This window comes from Leptopilina boulardi, unplaced genomic scaffold (genome assembly GCF_019393585.1).
Source record: "Leptopilina boulardi isolate dan_hultmark-lab unplaced genomic scaffold, ZJU_Lbou_2.1 LbouV2_212, whole genome shotgun sequence".
NCBI classification, from domain to species: Eukaryota; Metazoa; Arthropoda; class Insecta; order Hymenoptera; family Figitidae; genus Leptopilina; species Leptopilina boulardi.
In genome coordinates, this window is record NW_026137766.1 from 439,426 (window position 1) to 456,482 (window position 17,057).

The 17,057-nt window shown below is 28.8% G+C and overlaps 2 long non-coding RNA genes across 2 annotated transcripts; one reads left to right on the plus strand and one right to left on the minus strand.

Annotated features, from left to right (window-relative positions):
* Window positions 1–1,966: 1,966 nt before the first annotated feature.
* Window positions 1,967–5,570, minus strand: LOC127278857 (uncharacterized). The gene is made up of 3 exons (XR_007842556.1): window positions 5,450–5,570; window positions 2,246–2,386; window positions 1,967–2,130 (listed from the first exon to the last, which is right to left on the minus strand). It is a non-coding gene; the product is annotated as an uncharacterized LOC127278857 (long non-coding RNA).
* Window positions 5,571–11,310: 5,740 nt separating this feature from the next.
* On the plus strand, window positions 11,311–16,564 carry LOC127278852 (uncharacterized). Its single transcript, XR_007842551.1, has 3 exons — window positions 11,311–11,762; window positions 12,730–13,012; window positions 16,167–16,564. It is a non-coding gene; the product is annotated as an uncharacterized LOC127278852 (long non-coding RNA).
* Window positions 16,565–17,057: the final 493 nt, after the last annotated feature.

Sequence of the window (17,057 nt, forward strand, 5' to 3'; positions counted from 1 at the left end):
TAATGCCTTTTAATTTTCTGTGAAAGTATATTTTTAATAATTAAATAGAATATTTAAAAATTAAAAGTAATCAATAAAAAATTTACCTTCTATTTACTCTTACCCTTATTTTTCAATTTCAATTCTTGTACTTATTAAAAAATAAAAATAAAATCGGACAAGTGCGAGTTACACTCGCACTGAAATCGAGGGTTCCGTACTCGAAGCGAACTTATTTGGTATAAAAACAAATGTTTAAAAAATATGTGTTGTATGTTAAATAATATATGTGATACAAAAAGGAACAATTTTTTTAAAAAAATTTAAGAAAATCCCAAGAGACGACGAAAAATCGCAACGTCAAGTCAAATCGCAAAATCCTCCCAGAGAAAACAAACGAATGCATTCATTGTTTTTTTAAATAAATGTTCGAATTTTATTTATTAAATTAAATTTATTTTTAATTTTCACTGTAATTCAAATATAATCTTGATTTTATTTAAATTGATTATTTATTTAGTTTATTGTTTATTACATTAAATTCACTTTGAAGTATTAATTATAAAATGAGTTATTTAATTACTATGTTATTTGATACTTGCTTTTTTACTAATATAAATTAACTCGAAATTAATATAATTATAGTTAATGTGGAAATTTTAAACTATTGGTATATTTTTTACTTTATCAATAAATTATGTTAATTAAACTATTTATTTGAAATTTTGAATGAACTGAAAAAAACTGAAAAATTATTTGTTTATTATAATTATTAATTATTATAATACAATACAGAGATAAATAGTAATAAATGATAAAAAAAACTTAGGAATCGTATGCCTCTTAAATCATTTTGTTCCATTTTTTTAATTTTTAATTAAAAAATATTTCATGGAAGTAACCTTAAAAAATAAAGAATTTAATGTTAATTAAATTTAATTTAAATAACCAACTTGCAATTAACTTTGTTTTTCCCTAAAAACTTTTAATAATATAAATATTTAACTGTTTTAGAAGTTAATATAATTGTGTTATAAGTATAAATAATAAAATATTTTAGCCTTACACAAATGTAAACAATAAACGACATTTGTAAATTATACGTCTTGAAGGAAGTCGAGAAGCCAAGTCGAATTAACAAAACAATGCGATCAATGCGAGATCCAAGAGACGGCCTGGGACGACCAAAGATGACAATTGACAAAAAAAAGGAGTACGTCGTCCCTGGATCTTTTGGATCTCAGTGAATAGCCCCTCGATTTTTTTAAACGTAGCCTTCTTTATTAGCAAAATTTTAAGTTTAAATATTTTTAAAATAAAAGAAAGAAAATATTACTTGGCAAATATATCCTTTCTGTAAACTTTCGGATTGTCTGTGCTGTACTGTTGTCATTCCTAAAACATAAGCACTTCTATTTCGGGTGTCAATTTCTTTTTTCAAAATATAATAAATCATTTTCATGAAATTTCATCCGAATAAATTTAAATTTTTTGAAATCCCATCTTAAAAATTAATGTGTTGTCCTGCATAGAAATATAAATTTATATAGAGCTATAAGTTGTCACAGAATATAAAATTAAATTTAAGTAATGTTTATATTATTATATTAATGTTTGTAATTTGTAATATTGATAAATCAGAAAAAGTATATTTCATTCGACTACTTCAATTAATATCATCCACAACATTTATTTAAAAAACGTTATTTAAAATCACTATTTTTGTTTTTAATATAAGTTTCAGTTTAAACGGTTTAGCATATTATTGTGTCAGTCGCTACAAAAGAGAAAACATTAGAAACACATTATTTTACTTTTAAAGACGTAAAATTTGAAGAATAAGAATTTTATAGAAAAAAACGTTATTATTATTTGTTATTAGTCTTAAAATGTTATATATCAGTAATATATAAAAAATGAAATAAAAATTGTATTATTTTATACTGTACAATTATTAAAAATAGAAAAAGAGAAGGATCACCTTACAAAATTAATCCTCCTAGTAGGTTTCAAATCGTTGATATTAACCAATATAAATAATTAATGAAGTAATCGTTCGCATATTTCTACCTTATATGCACTTAATTTTATTTAATATAAATTTGTATGTTTTTATTGTTGTTTTTTACGCCTTTCAATAGTGCAGTGCTTCTGAAAATGCAAAATTAAAAAAAATTTGTAGTTAACAGAATTATCATAATATCCTATTAAATTTTATATAAAAGAATGAAATATTTAATAAACATATATAAAAACAAAAACTTACCTTTCAAAAACATTTGATGGCCCCTTTTTCAAAACAAAACACAGTTGAGATGTGCAGAGTGACAAACAGGTTAGAAGTTACAGTGCGCATGTGTGCTTCCATTTAGACAAACGCACAATAATTTCGTGAGTATAATATTTTCTAAACAAAAATAATGTATATAAATTATTTTATCTAAAAATGATTGATAAAAATTTATTTCGCTTAGAAAACATTAAATAATAACTAATCATAAATCAATAAATTAAACACTTTAAAATTTGTTCACTATTTCTAATTATATTGCTGCCACGGAGGAATAGTAAGGAGACCGATCTTGCTGTAGTAGCGCTTCTGAAAATGTCAAAAAAACATGTACGATAAATGCCAGTTTCATTGCATTTTACTCAACCACCAAAGTAGCTGAGCATGCGCATTAGCCATGTGCTGTCTCTTTCTCTCGCAAAAAGTGTGCGAGTGAGATCTGGCTGACGTATATTTCTCAAGTCTTCCATGCGTGTTATGATGAAGGGGTTATGTGTTATTCTTATATGTTATTGTGTTAATGTTTGACAATTAAATTGAAAACTAATAATTTCTTGGTAAGAAAAATCTTTTTCATGACATACATAATAAATAATATGTTTATAATTACTATGGCTCCATTATTCTTTTAATAACACAGGCACACAAAAAGTAAAATGTGGTTTGGCCGAGACACTACACTAGTCTATTTTCATGTATTTTTTCACGCTGAATCCGAATCCGATGTCGGAATTAGCAGATTGGCTTTTATTTTTGAGATAAACTCAAAAAACTGCTTAGAAAGAAAAATAAAATCAAAAAGTTAAAAAATTTTTGAATGTCACTGCCATAGTGTAATTCCATGTATTTTTTGTCGCTGAATCCGAATCCAAAGTCAGAATTGTTAGATTCGCTCAAATTTTTGAGATAATTGCAAAAAAACGCAAGTAACAAAAAACTCAAAATACTCAAAATCAGTTTTTTGGAATTATCTTCAAAATTTGAGCCAATCTGTCAATTCTGATTTCGAATTCGGATTCAGCGTGAAAAAATACATGAAAATGCACTATCTTAGTGTTTCGGCAAAAAAATTATCTGTGCCCCTAATTCAGAAATTTTATCAGTTTTTGGCGATTTTAGCTCAAAGAAATTTTTTTTTTGCCGAAACACTACGATAGTGCATTTTTATGTATTTTTTCACGCTGAATCCGAATTCGAAGTCAGAATTGACAGATTGGCTCAAATTTTGAAGATAATTCCAAAAAACTGATTTTGAGTATTTTGAGTTTTTTGTTACTTTCGTTTTTTTGCAATTATCTCAAAAATTTGAGCGAATCTAACAATTGAGTAGCTGCCTGCAATAACTCGCTGAGCGCTTGGCCGATCGCTCTAACGCCAGTCAAACGTTCAAAAACGTGAAAAAAATGAAAAATCAAAATTTTAATTTTTGAAAAGTGCAATCTTGTAGGACATAAGATGGCGCATCTTTTTTTCCTTTGAGTTTTTTTTGTAGATCAAAAAATAGAGTTAATATATGCAAAACACTTAAAAATTTTATTTCACAAATTTCATTCAATTTTTAAACATAAATCATAGTATCTTTGACAAATTTCAATGAATCTTATTGAAAATTAATATACATACGTATTTAGGTCCATAGAAGACGACAACACAATCAAAAATATTGAAATCAGCAATTGTTTACTTATAATTAATTGTAAATGAAGACTTGTCTATAATAATGTTTACTTTCCTTTGTCGACGTAAAGTGTGTGGGGAACTTCAGAGTTGAAGAAACTACCAGTGAGACATTTGGTTATCATAATGTAAGGAAGTTTTTTGTAAAATTGAAAAACAATTTATCAACAACTTTAGAAAATATAGAACGTTTAAGAAAACATGCGCGACGCGCTAGCGAGTCTCCGCGCGGAGAATTGCACACAAGAGTTAAGAAGGACGTTATGTTATGTTGTGATATATTATGTTTTGAAAATGGAGCCAACATACTATCACTGTTGATATGTAACAATACACTAATTTCTTAAAAAAATGAAGAAACAGAAAATAAAGATATACCTTAATATTAATTATTAAAAAACTTATTTGCAAACTGCACAAACAGTACATACAAGCACCAAAATATTTTAAAACTATTGATTATTTAGTAAATATTAAAAAAACAGTTGTTCAAATTTAATTTGCATTTTCATAAAATTAACACATATTTTATTTGAAAAACATTTCTAAGAATGTAGTGACAATATTTGTTTCTGTATTTTCGGTCCTCTACAACTCTTGTTTGCAATTCTCCGCGCGGAGACTCGCTAGCGCGTCGCGCATGTTTTCTTAAACGTTCTATATTTTCTAAAGTTGTTGATAAATTGTTTTTCAATTTTACAAAAAACTTCCTTACATTATGATAAACAAATGTCTCACTGGAAGTTTCTTCAACTCTGAAGTTCCCCACACACTTTATGTCGACAAAGGAAAGTAAACATTATTATAGTCAAGTATTCATTTACAATTAATTATAAATAAACAATTGCTGATTTTAATATTTTTGATTATGTTGTCGTCTTCTATGGACCTAAATACGTATGTATATTAATTTTCAATAAGATTCATTGAAATTTGTCAAAGATACTATGATTTATGTTTAAAAATTGAATGAAATTTGTGAAATAAAATTTTTAAGTGTTTTGCATATATTAACTCTATTTTTTGATCTACAAAAAAAACTCAAAGGAAAAAAAGATGCGCCATCTTATATCCTACAAGATTGCACTTTTCAAAAATTAAAATTTTGATTTTTCATTTTTTTCACGTTTTTGAACGTTTGACTGGCGTTAGAGCGATCGGCCAAGCGCTCGGCGAGTTATTGCAGGCAGCTACTCAATTCTGACTCTAGATTCGGATTCAGCGACAAAAAATACATGGAATTACACTATCGCAGTGACATTCAAAATTTTTTTAAGTTTTTGATTTTATTTTTCTTTCTGAACAGTTTTTTAAGTTTATCTCAAAAATAAAAGCCAATCTGATAATTCTGACTTCGGATTCGGATTTAGCGTGAAAAATACATGGAAATAGACTAGTGTAGTGTTTTGGCCAAACAGCTTTTTATTTTTTGTGTGCCTGTGTAATTACTTCAATTTATTGACACTTTAAATATTCCAATAGCATACATTATTATATACTTACACATGATTTTGGAGGTACAATATCGCAATGGTAAATAAAATTTCTGAAATAAACACTGAACACTTATCGTACATGTTTTTCTGACATTTTTAAACGCAGAGATCGGTCTCCTTACTATTCCTCCGTGATTGCTGCATTTAAAATAAGAGCTCCTATTTCTTTAAATTTGTGATTAACAGTAGCGCAAGCGCAGTTGCGTTTCATCACGATCTGGCCTTTTATGTATCCTCATTATATGCCTCTTTGTCGGATTTAAGTTAAGTTAGTCGAGTAGTACTGACGTAATTTCACGTCCAATGTTTAAATAATGTTTTAAATGATTAATTTTGTAAAATTTTGTAAGTATAGTTAATTGTACTGTGTTTAATTTGTTTTATCAAAACTAAATCTACCATTTTTACAACAACTATTGAAGTGCTACTTAAATGGAGAGTGGCCTTAAAGGAGGTTTGAACTTGGATTGATTTCTAAAATTAGAGCACGTGGAAATAAAACCTCAAATTACACCTTACACAAAGCTGAAATAAAAGAGGTTTGAAACCGAATCCGACAAAACTATCCAGGTAACAATTGTTTCAATTATTGGCTTTCTCTGCATCTCGAGCTTGAACTTAAGCTGGCACGCTTATGCATCATACTGTCTATGGTAGACAGATAATTGGTATTATCCAATTTTCTTAGTAATTCCACCAAAACTTAAAATTAAAAATTGTAATCGGGGATATGAGTAGTTTTTTCTTTGATAAGTAATTTTTGAAATATTATAATGATTTTGCTGGCCTGAATATCCTGACGGCCGAATTTGACCTTGCTTTGATACAAACTTATAATAGTGTTTTGATAGGCCCTATTGAAAAGTTTTCTGTTATTGAGATGTTGATTGCTGATGCATATTATTGATTGTAACTCACTAAACTCGTAGATAATATAAAGAAGTGTAAATTTGGAAGCTTTCTAGTATATTATAATAAAATAATATTTGACTTAAATAAAATTCAAATTTTAATATAATTCAAAGTAAATAATTTATAATTAAATTTTGATATTTGTAAGTATTACTTGGCATATGCTCTATGAGTTAATTTTTTCAGGTGAAATTCCTGTTACCGTGTCCAGAGGGAAAGTCCAGACTCGTTGAACAAATAAACGGATCATGAAACTGGAACAAACTCACAATGTCGAACCAGAATGTTGATGGGTCGTCTCGAAGCAAAAATGATCTCCTCACAGGAAATTACCAAAACCTTCCTGTCCCTGATCATAACTTGCTCATCCCAATACAATTTGATTCTGAAATAGATACTCGGAAACGAGTGAGAGATTCCTTTACTCCTGATTAACAAGATCGAGCCAATTCATCTCAAAGAATTTCACCCTCAGTTACTCATAGATCGAAAAAAGTAAACACAGCTAGTGATCGCGACCTTGAACAATTATTAAAGGCGTCTGAGGAAGCCCTTGCTTCAATCAATATACCTAGAAATACATCTGTTGATTCACAAACTCCAACTACCTCATCTTCAGCCTTACCTTGTCCTTCAATTAATCCCACAACAAAACAAACCATTAATTCAAACCAATCAACACTTGATAAGTCTCGCTTTTGGAAAAATCCCAACATCCAGGATACTCAATTATTATACCGTAAAACGAGTTCAGTTCCATGCACTGTATTAATGGAAAGTATAATCCCCAACAGAAATGTGGGCAAAATGGACCCAATTAGTGTAGTTGATCTTTTGTCTCCATTAATAACAGGAGAAAAATTAATTTCTAGAAACGGGATTAATCAGTTAAAAATTGAATGCCAGGATTGTGAAAGCGCAAATCGACTGATATTGTGTGGAGATCTACTAATAGCAGGATACCAACTTTTCATACCGAAATCTTTTCTTAGGAAAAAAGGGTTTACAACGGATTACCCACCCACTTGATCAATTGAAGATATATCAGAAAAATTTAGTCTAGAGGAGGCCAAAGATATTATTAGTATCACAAGAATAGTTAATCCTAGAGGTTTAAACACAGACCGAGTAGAATTTACATTTGATTTACCAACTATCCCTAAAAATATTAAAATGGGAGGCTGTATCATAAAACTAATTCCAGTGGTTTTTAAGCCACGTCGTTGTTATCGCTGTCAAAGATTCTGCTATGTGGCCACCCAATGCAGATCCACTTACCCATTCTGTTAATTTTGTGCTGGTAGACATCTAACTAACTATTGTTTAAATCAGATCCAACAGGCTTTATGTAAAAATTGCAAAGGTTCTCACCCAGCTTCTTCCTTGCAGTGTCCTATTTTTAAATCTGAATTTAAAATTTTAAAACTTCGAACTCTATACAATTTTTCTAGACAAGAGGCCAGAGATATGATACTGTTGGAAAATCCTGATCTGTTTAAAAATGTTCAGATAAGAGAAGATGATACCCTTCCTCTACACCCCTCTCCTGAAGATAGAGCGACCTCATCCCCTAGAGAATCCAACAATGCAGATAAAACTGATTTAGGGACGGAAGTTGACTTGTCCATGGCTTCTGATTTGGATGACAGGTTAAATGATCTTAGGCAATTGAAATCAAAATTTGTTAATGCTTTGAGAGATAATCTCTCTCCTACCACAAATAAATAAGAGGATTAGTGGTTTAAGTCTATTAATTTCTAGAATTACGCAATTAGGTCTAATTCGGCTATATTTCTAAAATTTTATTAAGCGATTGAGGATCCTCTCTAAGTTACAACTAAATAAAATAAATAAATTAAATTCTAATCAAATTCAATATAGCATAGAGTAACAATCTTTGACTTGTTAAATAACAAAATCTGTTTATTTATTGGAATTATTAGTATAAATTTTAGAAAGGCCTTTATAAAGTATTAAATAAATATAAATTAATTAATTGTTTATATGTTTTAGATTTAAGTAATGGTTTTAGTTGGTTTTTATTTAATTTTCATTTTAATATTAAATATGTGATGTCTTGATCTCAAACTCAAAGTATTAGATACGGTACCTGGAATGCACGTAGTGTTATCCAGAAGAAAGCAGAGGTAGAATCCCTCTTGCATCAGCATGATTTAGACATCTATCAATTACTGAAACCTTGCTATCTTCGCGCACAAACGTATGTCAAATTCCAGGCTATAATACCTTCAGATGTGATAGAAAAATTCATGGTAGTATACGTGAAATTGGTGGTGGAACTCTTTTGTTAGATAGATCTAAGTTTATTATCAATCCAATTCAAATTGAAAGGGGAGTTAGCATTAAGATAGATGTCCCAGAGAGAACTTGGACAAATCTGATTAACTGTGGGAAAACAACAGACCCAATTGTCCTAATGGGCGACTTTAATGCCCACTCTTGGTTATAGGGAAATTCTTTTAATAATAATAGAGGTCTCCACTTAACAGATTTAGCCGAGGAAAGCGACTTAATTCCATTAAATGATAGTCTCCCAACCTCTGCCGACGACTCAGGCAGAGCTCAAAATAATTTAGATTTAATATTTGTTTCGTCCAATTTGGTGCAATGTACTATAGTTGAAGTCACTTCTAACTCCTACGCGTCAGATCATTATTTGGTTAAAGCTGAGTGCGATAGATCTCCGAAATTTGTTAAATCTAGTACAAATCGTTATAATATCAAAAATGTAGATTGGTTGATTTATAGTGAGGAAGTATGTAAGGAAGTAGAAAAATTCAGTGAGAGACTTGATAGAAATGAAGATTCAGTAAATGTTTATAATGATTTTTTAGAACATATTAAAAAATTATTACTGGATTCAGGTGCATTTATTCCCTCCGGATTGCCAGGCAAAAAAAAGTCTCAACCACTCTGGTGGGACGAAGAGTGTGATAGAGAATTAATACGTAGAAGAGACGCTAGGAAAAAGTTCCTTAATAATCAGATTGACCAAAAAAGGGAGGAGTTTCGAAATATAGATAACCAAGTTAAGTGGTTCTTACGCAATAAAAAAAGCAACTCATTTAAAGAGTTTTGCGGGTCTATTGAACCATCTATGGGTTTGCTTAAAATTTGATCTAAAATTAGAGCTTTTTCTACAGGATTTCACCCATTAAGAACAGGTATCTGTAATGACCCAGAATCCCAAATTTTTAAAACCTCAACGGATTGTGTTGTAACTTTCACCGCGGATATAATGAACAGCTTTGCCAAAGGGGAATACACTGTTGCCTTAGCTCTAGACCTTAAAGGTGCATTTAGTAATGTCCTGCCTTTTGCAATCTTTGAACACCTAATTGAAATCAATGCACCTTCTAGAATTGTCAACTTTATCTCATTTTTTTCCGAGTGTAGAAACCTCTACTTTAAATCGAACTGTGAGGAGTTCAGACCAACTGGAATAGGAGTTCATCAAGGTGGAGTTCTCTCCCCTTTATTATTTAACTTAGTATTGATAAAGGTCCAATTAGAGCACACCTCGAATGGGGTGCTCAATTATTTTCGTTAGCCAGTGTATCTAATCTAAGAATTTTGGATAGAGTGCAGTCGGCAGCCCTTCGCATAATTCTGGGATGCATGAAGTCGACACCGATTGCAATTCTTCTTTCAGAATCAAATGAAACGCCACTTTATCTACGGCGAGCCAAATTGACCAGGAGGTTTTTGATTGGGAATATGTCGTGGTCAACAAATCCTTTGATACCAAAATTGCAACTCATATATGAAAGAATTGCAGGGCCTCGAAATGACTTCCGGAACGTTGTAAAAATGAAATCATCCCTTCTAAATGAGTATGGAGTGGTTAGAACGATGATTAACAAGTGTGGTAGATCAAAAAGACCATCCTATTTCGATTACAACTGGAAAGAGTTGACATATGAAGTGAAAAGAGATTCTGATTCAGAATTAACAATTAAAGGATCAAAGGATCCAAAAAATGAATTTAGCAAGCTCATAAATGAAAAATACTTAAATTTTACCCAAATCTACACTGACGCATGCTATGACCCAAATAAAAATTCCTCGAGTTCCAGTTATTATTTCCCATTACCTACAATAGAACTGGGAGTGAAGCTTAGTGGAACTATGTCAACAGAAACTTGCGAGTTGTACGCGATCTATTCTGCCTTAAAACACGTAACAATCCTAGAGAGAAGTAAGTTTCTAATTATCACTGACTCTAAAAGTTCAGTGGAAAAAATAGCAAATAGACTGACAGAAATAAAACCCCACTATTTAATCTATAAAATTATTACAATACATTTAGGATTAATTAAAGAGGGATATCAAATTGAGTTTTTATGGGTACCAGCGCATGTAGGGATACCAGGCAATGGAAAGGCCGATGCCCTATTAAAAAAAGCTCACAGCCTTCCCTTAGGAAATTCGGCTGGCACTCCTTTCTCTGATTTCTATCCTATTATTGAAAATGATTTTAAATACTGGTCCACATCCTTATGGCCCTTTTTAAATAAACCTTTAACTAATAAATATTTCAATAAAATTAATACCAAAGCTCCCAGACCGTGGTTTGGTAATGCTGACCTGCCGAGACGATACATCAACATAATCACAAGATTAAGAACATCACACATAATTACTGGAGAACATTTCCGAAGAATTTATTATCTTCATGTCCCCTTCTGTCAGAAGGGAGACCAATGTTTTTCTCCTATTTGGCTTCCAAATTTGAAAACTTCGTCCGAGACAATATTAACCTAGATCAATTGATCTTTAACCCAAGCAAGACTTTTGCATTGGAAATTGGAAAATTTTTCAAGAAGGGAAATTTGATAATTTAAAATAAAAAAAAAAAAATAAATAAAAAAAAAATTAAAAATAAATAAAATAAATAAATACATAAAAATGTAATAGAAATAAAATAAAGTTAAATAAAAAAGAATAAATTAAATTAGAAGCTCTCATAATATGTATAATACAAATTATAACAAGTATCATTAGTTAAACAAAACAATTAAATACATTTTTAATGATATACAAATGTTTTATAATAACTCAAATCCCTGAACTGATTAAAGTCAAATGTTAATGTTACGCTCCTGAAGTACTTCTACTCTAACCTCCCTTTGCAACTACTGTGCTGAGGTGGACAAATATCGACAGTCAAATAGGAACAACGGATACAAACAATCTAGACCTGTGAAAGAAGCTGAAAAAAAACAAAACTGGAAAAATCTTCAACAACCAATAATTTTCTACATTTAGTACTGGCTATTTATTAATACAAGAGGCCATAAAAACAACAGAAGAAGAAATGCCTCTTTGTCTTTCTCAAAAGCGTGGATAAATTGTTAGAAACTCCAAGACAATAAGAAAAAATAAATGTAAGTAATTTTTGTTTTATTAAATTAGTATTATACTTTCTCTACATGCAAACAGAATAAAAACCATTTTTTTCATTCCAAGTATGTAAAATTGTGCGTCAGATTTAAGGTTATGTATACCAACGCTGTTGGTCTAAAATTTCGAATCCGTTTGAATGATTTTTTCTTGATATTTTATTTATTTCCTTTTATTATTATTTATAAATTCTTAATAATTTATAATAATAATATAAAAATAAATTTTAATTTTTTTTATTTATATTGTTTTATTTTTGAAATTTTATTGATACTTTATTTATATTTATATCTGTAATAACACAATATCTTTTCTTTAAAAGTAATATTTATAAAACGTCATTTTCAATTTCTTTCAATTTTATTTTAGAAATATGATACTAAAAAAATTGTTATTAGTATTTAAAATTATTTTTAATCATACATATTAGAAAAAATAATTTTTTTTAAAAACTAATAAGTTAATTTTATTATTTTTACATTGAATATTAAATTTTTCATCAGTATCAAAAAGTAAAAATACGGTTTTTTTCATTGCAATTCTTTATTGCATATTCTTTATTTCTCTTTTGATCTTAGTTATCTTTTTTGCTGCAGTTTTAACCTCTCTTCCTTTTTCCATTCTCGTTTTCTTTTCTGTTTACACTTTTATTCTGTTTTTCTCTTTTGTTTTTTTCTTTTTCCTTCTTCATTTTCTTTCTATTAATTGATATTTTTCCCCTCGTTTTAATTGCTATCTTTCTGTTAATATTTTAGTAAATAAATCGAATACCTAGCATTTATCGGAGGTCCGTTCTTTTTTCTTTTTGATACTGCTGAAAAAATTTACTATTTCAATATTAAGATACATTTCAATTTATTATTATAATATTTAATCAAATTTAAATACAGCATAATACGTAAAAGTTAAATACTGATATATTCTAAATAAATAAATACATGTCTTTTCCAGTGGTATAAAAAAACCGAGGTAGACCGCCAAAAAATGAAAGGGATCCAGAGTATCGAAATAAAGAAGATAAAATGATAGAGATTCATCATGAGAGAAAAACAAGATGTTTTAATAGTAAGGAAATGAAGGATAATGAAGAAAAAACGAGGAGGACAAAGAAAGAAAAACAACATTAGAAAAAGAAAAGAAAGAAGTAGAGGAAAGAAGAAAAAGAGAAGACAGAGAGAAAAAATAAACAAAGTGTTTGAATACCAAAGTAAATTATTTAAAGAATATGATACAGGTGAGAATATTATAGAAAAAGAGAAAAGGGAAGAGAAGGATGAAAAAATTGAATATTTCATTGAATACATAATAATTTAATGTTTCATTGATAACGAAATTTTTGAATTTTGAATTGATTGAAAACAAAAATTCGATGGATTAAAGATTTTACTCCTAAAATAGGAACATTAATATAAATATATAATATATATTAATTGCAAAAATGTATCGAAATTTAGCAAAATAGTTAAAAAAGAAAGGTGTAAAGTGATTTCAGGTTTATAATAATATTTCCTAACCGTTTTATTGGAATGTAAAATTACTTTACTCGTAGGTTTCATATTTTAATAAGTATTATGTTCACTAAATAGTTTTTCTCTACGACATTGATAAACTAAAAAAAAGCAAAATTAAAAACTTCATTTCGAGACTGCGCAGCAAATATATTAAAAACTTTTTCTAAATGACAATTTGTGAAAAAATCTTATATAAGTTGTATAAAAAAGTATTAGCAATATTTAAATTTCCCAGATAATTTATTTATTTTAAACAATTTTTATTTTATATTATTTTAATATTTTAAATATTATTAAACACTTTAAATTTATGTGTTCTAAATGTAATCTAACATATCACAAAACTAGTCCCAGCCTATATATATAGGCATATCTCTAGAACTTTTAACCTTTATGTTATCGCTCATTATGATACCTTAAGAATTTTTTTAATAATTTTTCAATACCATAATTTGACCAATTATAGGGCTTTTAAAATGTATCATGCGTTATATAATTTTTTTAATTATGTAGGAAATGACGAACTTAAGTTAAAGTGGTGAAATCGACAATTTCTAGTGTGTGATATTGACTGTTTTTTTTAGTTTATAGACTGTAACTTTTTTAACGAAACATTGTGTGTCTTGTGGCTTGCAATAGAAGTAGGTGGGAGTGTAAAGAACTAAAAAATCCATGAAACAATGATGTGCCTCAAATTGAATAAAAACTATGTAGCTTCAAACTTGCGAGACAACTTTTTCAAAATTTCTACAAGTCAGCAGTTAAACTGATATAACTTTTTTAACGAAGGTTTTTGAGTAACGGCACAACGGGATTATATTATCTACCTAAAAAGAAGTAATTTGAACCCATACAGGAATGTGTGCCTCCTTTACACAAACAATGCAATGACTTCAAACATTAAATTTTAAAACGTAACTCATATCAAAAATCCACATATTTGAAAAGCACATGTTGAATTTTGCTTCTAAATGCTTCCAACTCATTGTAGTCTCTTCTCATGCATAATAAAAGTATACAGAAAAATCGTTAACCTTTGCACACTTCATTAAAACTGTATAATTAATAATGAATATAAACCTAAACTGTCTGACGCATAGTTTGTGAAGAAAAGTAAGTATTAACTAATAGATGTGTTTAAATCTGGCTGATATTTCTCACTCGAAGATTTTTGGGGTAGCTGCGACTAATAATCTGAATTTAAAATTTTCCAAAATTCAAAATGGTAAATCCAATATGGCAGACGACTTTTTAAAAAAGTGATCCCATTTGCCTCAAATTTGTTACTCGGGGGTTTTTGGGGTCGCTGATTATGAATCTGAACTTTGTTTTTCAAAATGGCGGATCCAATATGGCGGATGACTTTTAAAAAAATTGATCCAATTGGCCTAAAATTTGTTACTCGGGGGTTATCGGGGGTCGGATTTGTAATCAGACCAAAAAAATCCGCGAGTAACAAATTTCAGTCAGTTTTAAACACATCTAGAGATTTTGGGCAGGTTTTTTGCAATAAGGCCCACTGTGCTGCGTAACAATGTGTAAAAATGAGTTACGCAAATTTTTTTACAGCATTTGATCAATACTGAAGACAATAAAATTTGTTTCACAAATGTGCCCTGAAAAAAAATTAATTTTTCTAATATCTCAAAGTTTAAAAGTTCTAAACATATGCCCATATGTTGAAAAAAAAATTGAAAAAAACATGAAAAATGAATAGATTTATTCCTACACTACACTAATATTTCTGTCTCTATTTTGAAAAAGATTTTGTTTATAAAGACCAATTCTTATTGAGTGATATTGCAATTTTCAAATTTGCTAAATGAAAATTCTCGAAACTTTCATTAGTGTCAAAAACTGTAATTAAAAATCCAATAAAATTCAATTTAAAAAAAATTCATTGATAAATTCTAAAAAAACTCATTTATCGTCAGAAATGTATAAAAAAATGTATACTAATTTAAGGAAGTTCTCTCGCAAACAGAAATGACGAAGAGTTAATTATCAAACTTGATAAACTGATAGATAATTGTTTAAAGAAGATGTAGTTAAATTTTTAGAGGTCTAGGTGGATTTTGACAAAAGATATAAATAATTTTCTCTTTTCACATTTAACACGGATTTTTATGGGAAATTGAATTTTTTGGTTTGAAATCTCAAATTGTGAAAAATCTGACGAAAAGATATTACTAGAACTTTATATACATAAAGTTTAATAGCCAATGTTCACTTACTTTTAATAAAATTGATCAGACCTGGCTTAGGAGACTCACAATTAATTATTTTGTCTAAAAAAACACCGTATTTTGACAATCAGAAATTACTTAGCACAACGCTTGGCAACGTTGCGTCTTGTAGGTTAGGTATAGAAACAGCGCGAAATTTGAAAGTAATATAAGTAGTATATACATATAATAGTATATTCTTCAAAGATTCGTAATAATGAATAATAATTTGAAGTTGCTTATAAAAAATTAAGATTTTTAAAATAATAAATCATTATTATTATTATTTAACGAAAATAAATCAAACAATAGCAGACGACACGAAACGGAACGGGGGAAATATAATCCAACGTTGCCAAGCGTTGAGCTAGTACTACGTGATACAAATGAAAACTTAAATGGGCATTGATTTGACTAACGTTGGAGGGGGAGAACTTCCTTAAATTTTTTAAAATTATTATTTAAAACTTTATCAAAGTGATTAACTTTTTTATTCACTTTGAATTTTTTAAAACTTTAAAGATGTAAAAAATTAAATAAGATAAAGAAAAAATCATTCAATGAAATAATAAAGACATATTCTGCAATATATATGAAAATAAGGTAAATTTTAAATGATAAGTGAAATAGTAATCTAAATATTTACCAACAGGTCCAGCTACTGGCACATTAACTCTAGGTAGAATATCTTCATCGATTGGTACTATGTGGAAAAAAAAAATTTTTGAATAGTGTAAACGAGAAATTTGGAAAATCAAAAAAATTTATGAAAAAAACTCACTACAAGGTACAACTACTGGTACATCAACTCGGCCTATAATAATTTCATCGACTGGTCCCTGGCGGATTCGATTTGCGTAATGTCTACTTAACTAAGTGGACTTTAGGTAGACATTAGGTAAACATGTAAAAAAACGTATAGAAAAGCTATTAATCGACTTATTATGATAAAAAAAAGTTGATAAAAGGGTAAATGAATGTTTATAGAGTAAATTCGTACAAAATTTGTAATTAATAAAGCATTAAATAATTAATAATGAATGGAAATGTGCGCGAGGTACCTGATCAGTTCAGCTGTACAATTATTTTCGTGCTATTTTCATGAAAAGAATCCTTCTTATTATATTAAGTTCTAAAACGACCGACACCGACCGACACCAAAAACAAATTTTTCGTTTTCTTTTTGAAGTTATTTACAGTTTTCCTTCAAAATTTGAAATCACATGCCTTACATGCATTTCTATTAAAAAAAAAATGCCAAATTTTTTTTGCGCGATTTTTTGCAATTTTTTATTTTTTTCCGATAATAAAACATAAAATACGTCACTATTTTAAATCTCAGCTAAAAAAAAATTTTTTTCACAAAGTTATGGCGATATTCAATTTCCCTCATATCCTTCTTATTATATTAAGTTTTAAAACGACCGACACCGACCGACACCAAAAACAAATTTTTCGTTTTCTTTTTGAAGTTATTTACAGTTTTCCTTCAAAATTTGAAATCACATGCCTTACATACATGTCTATTAAAAAAAAAATGCCA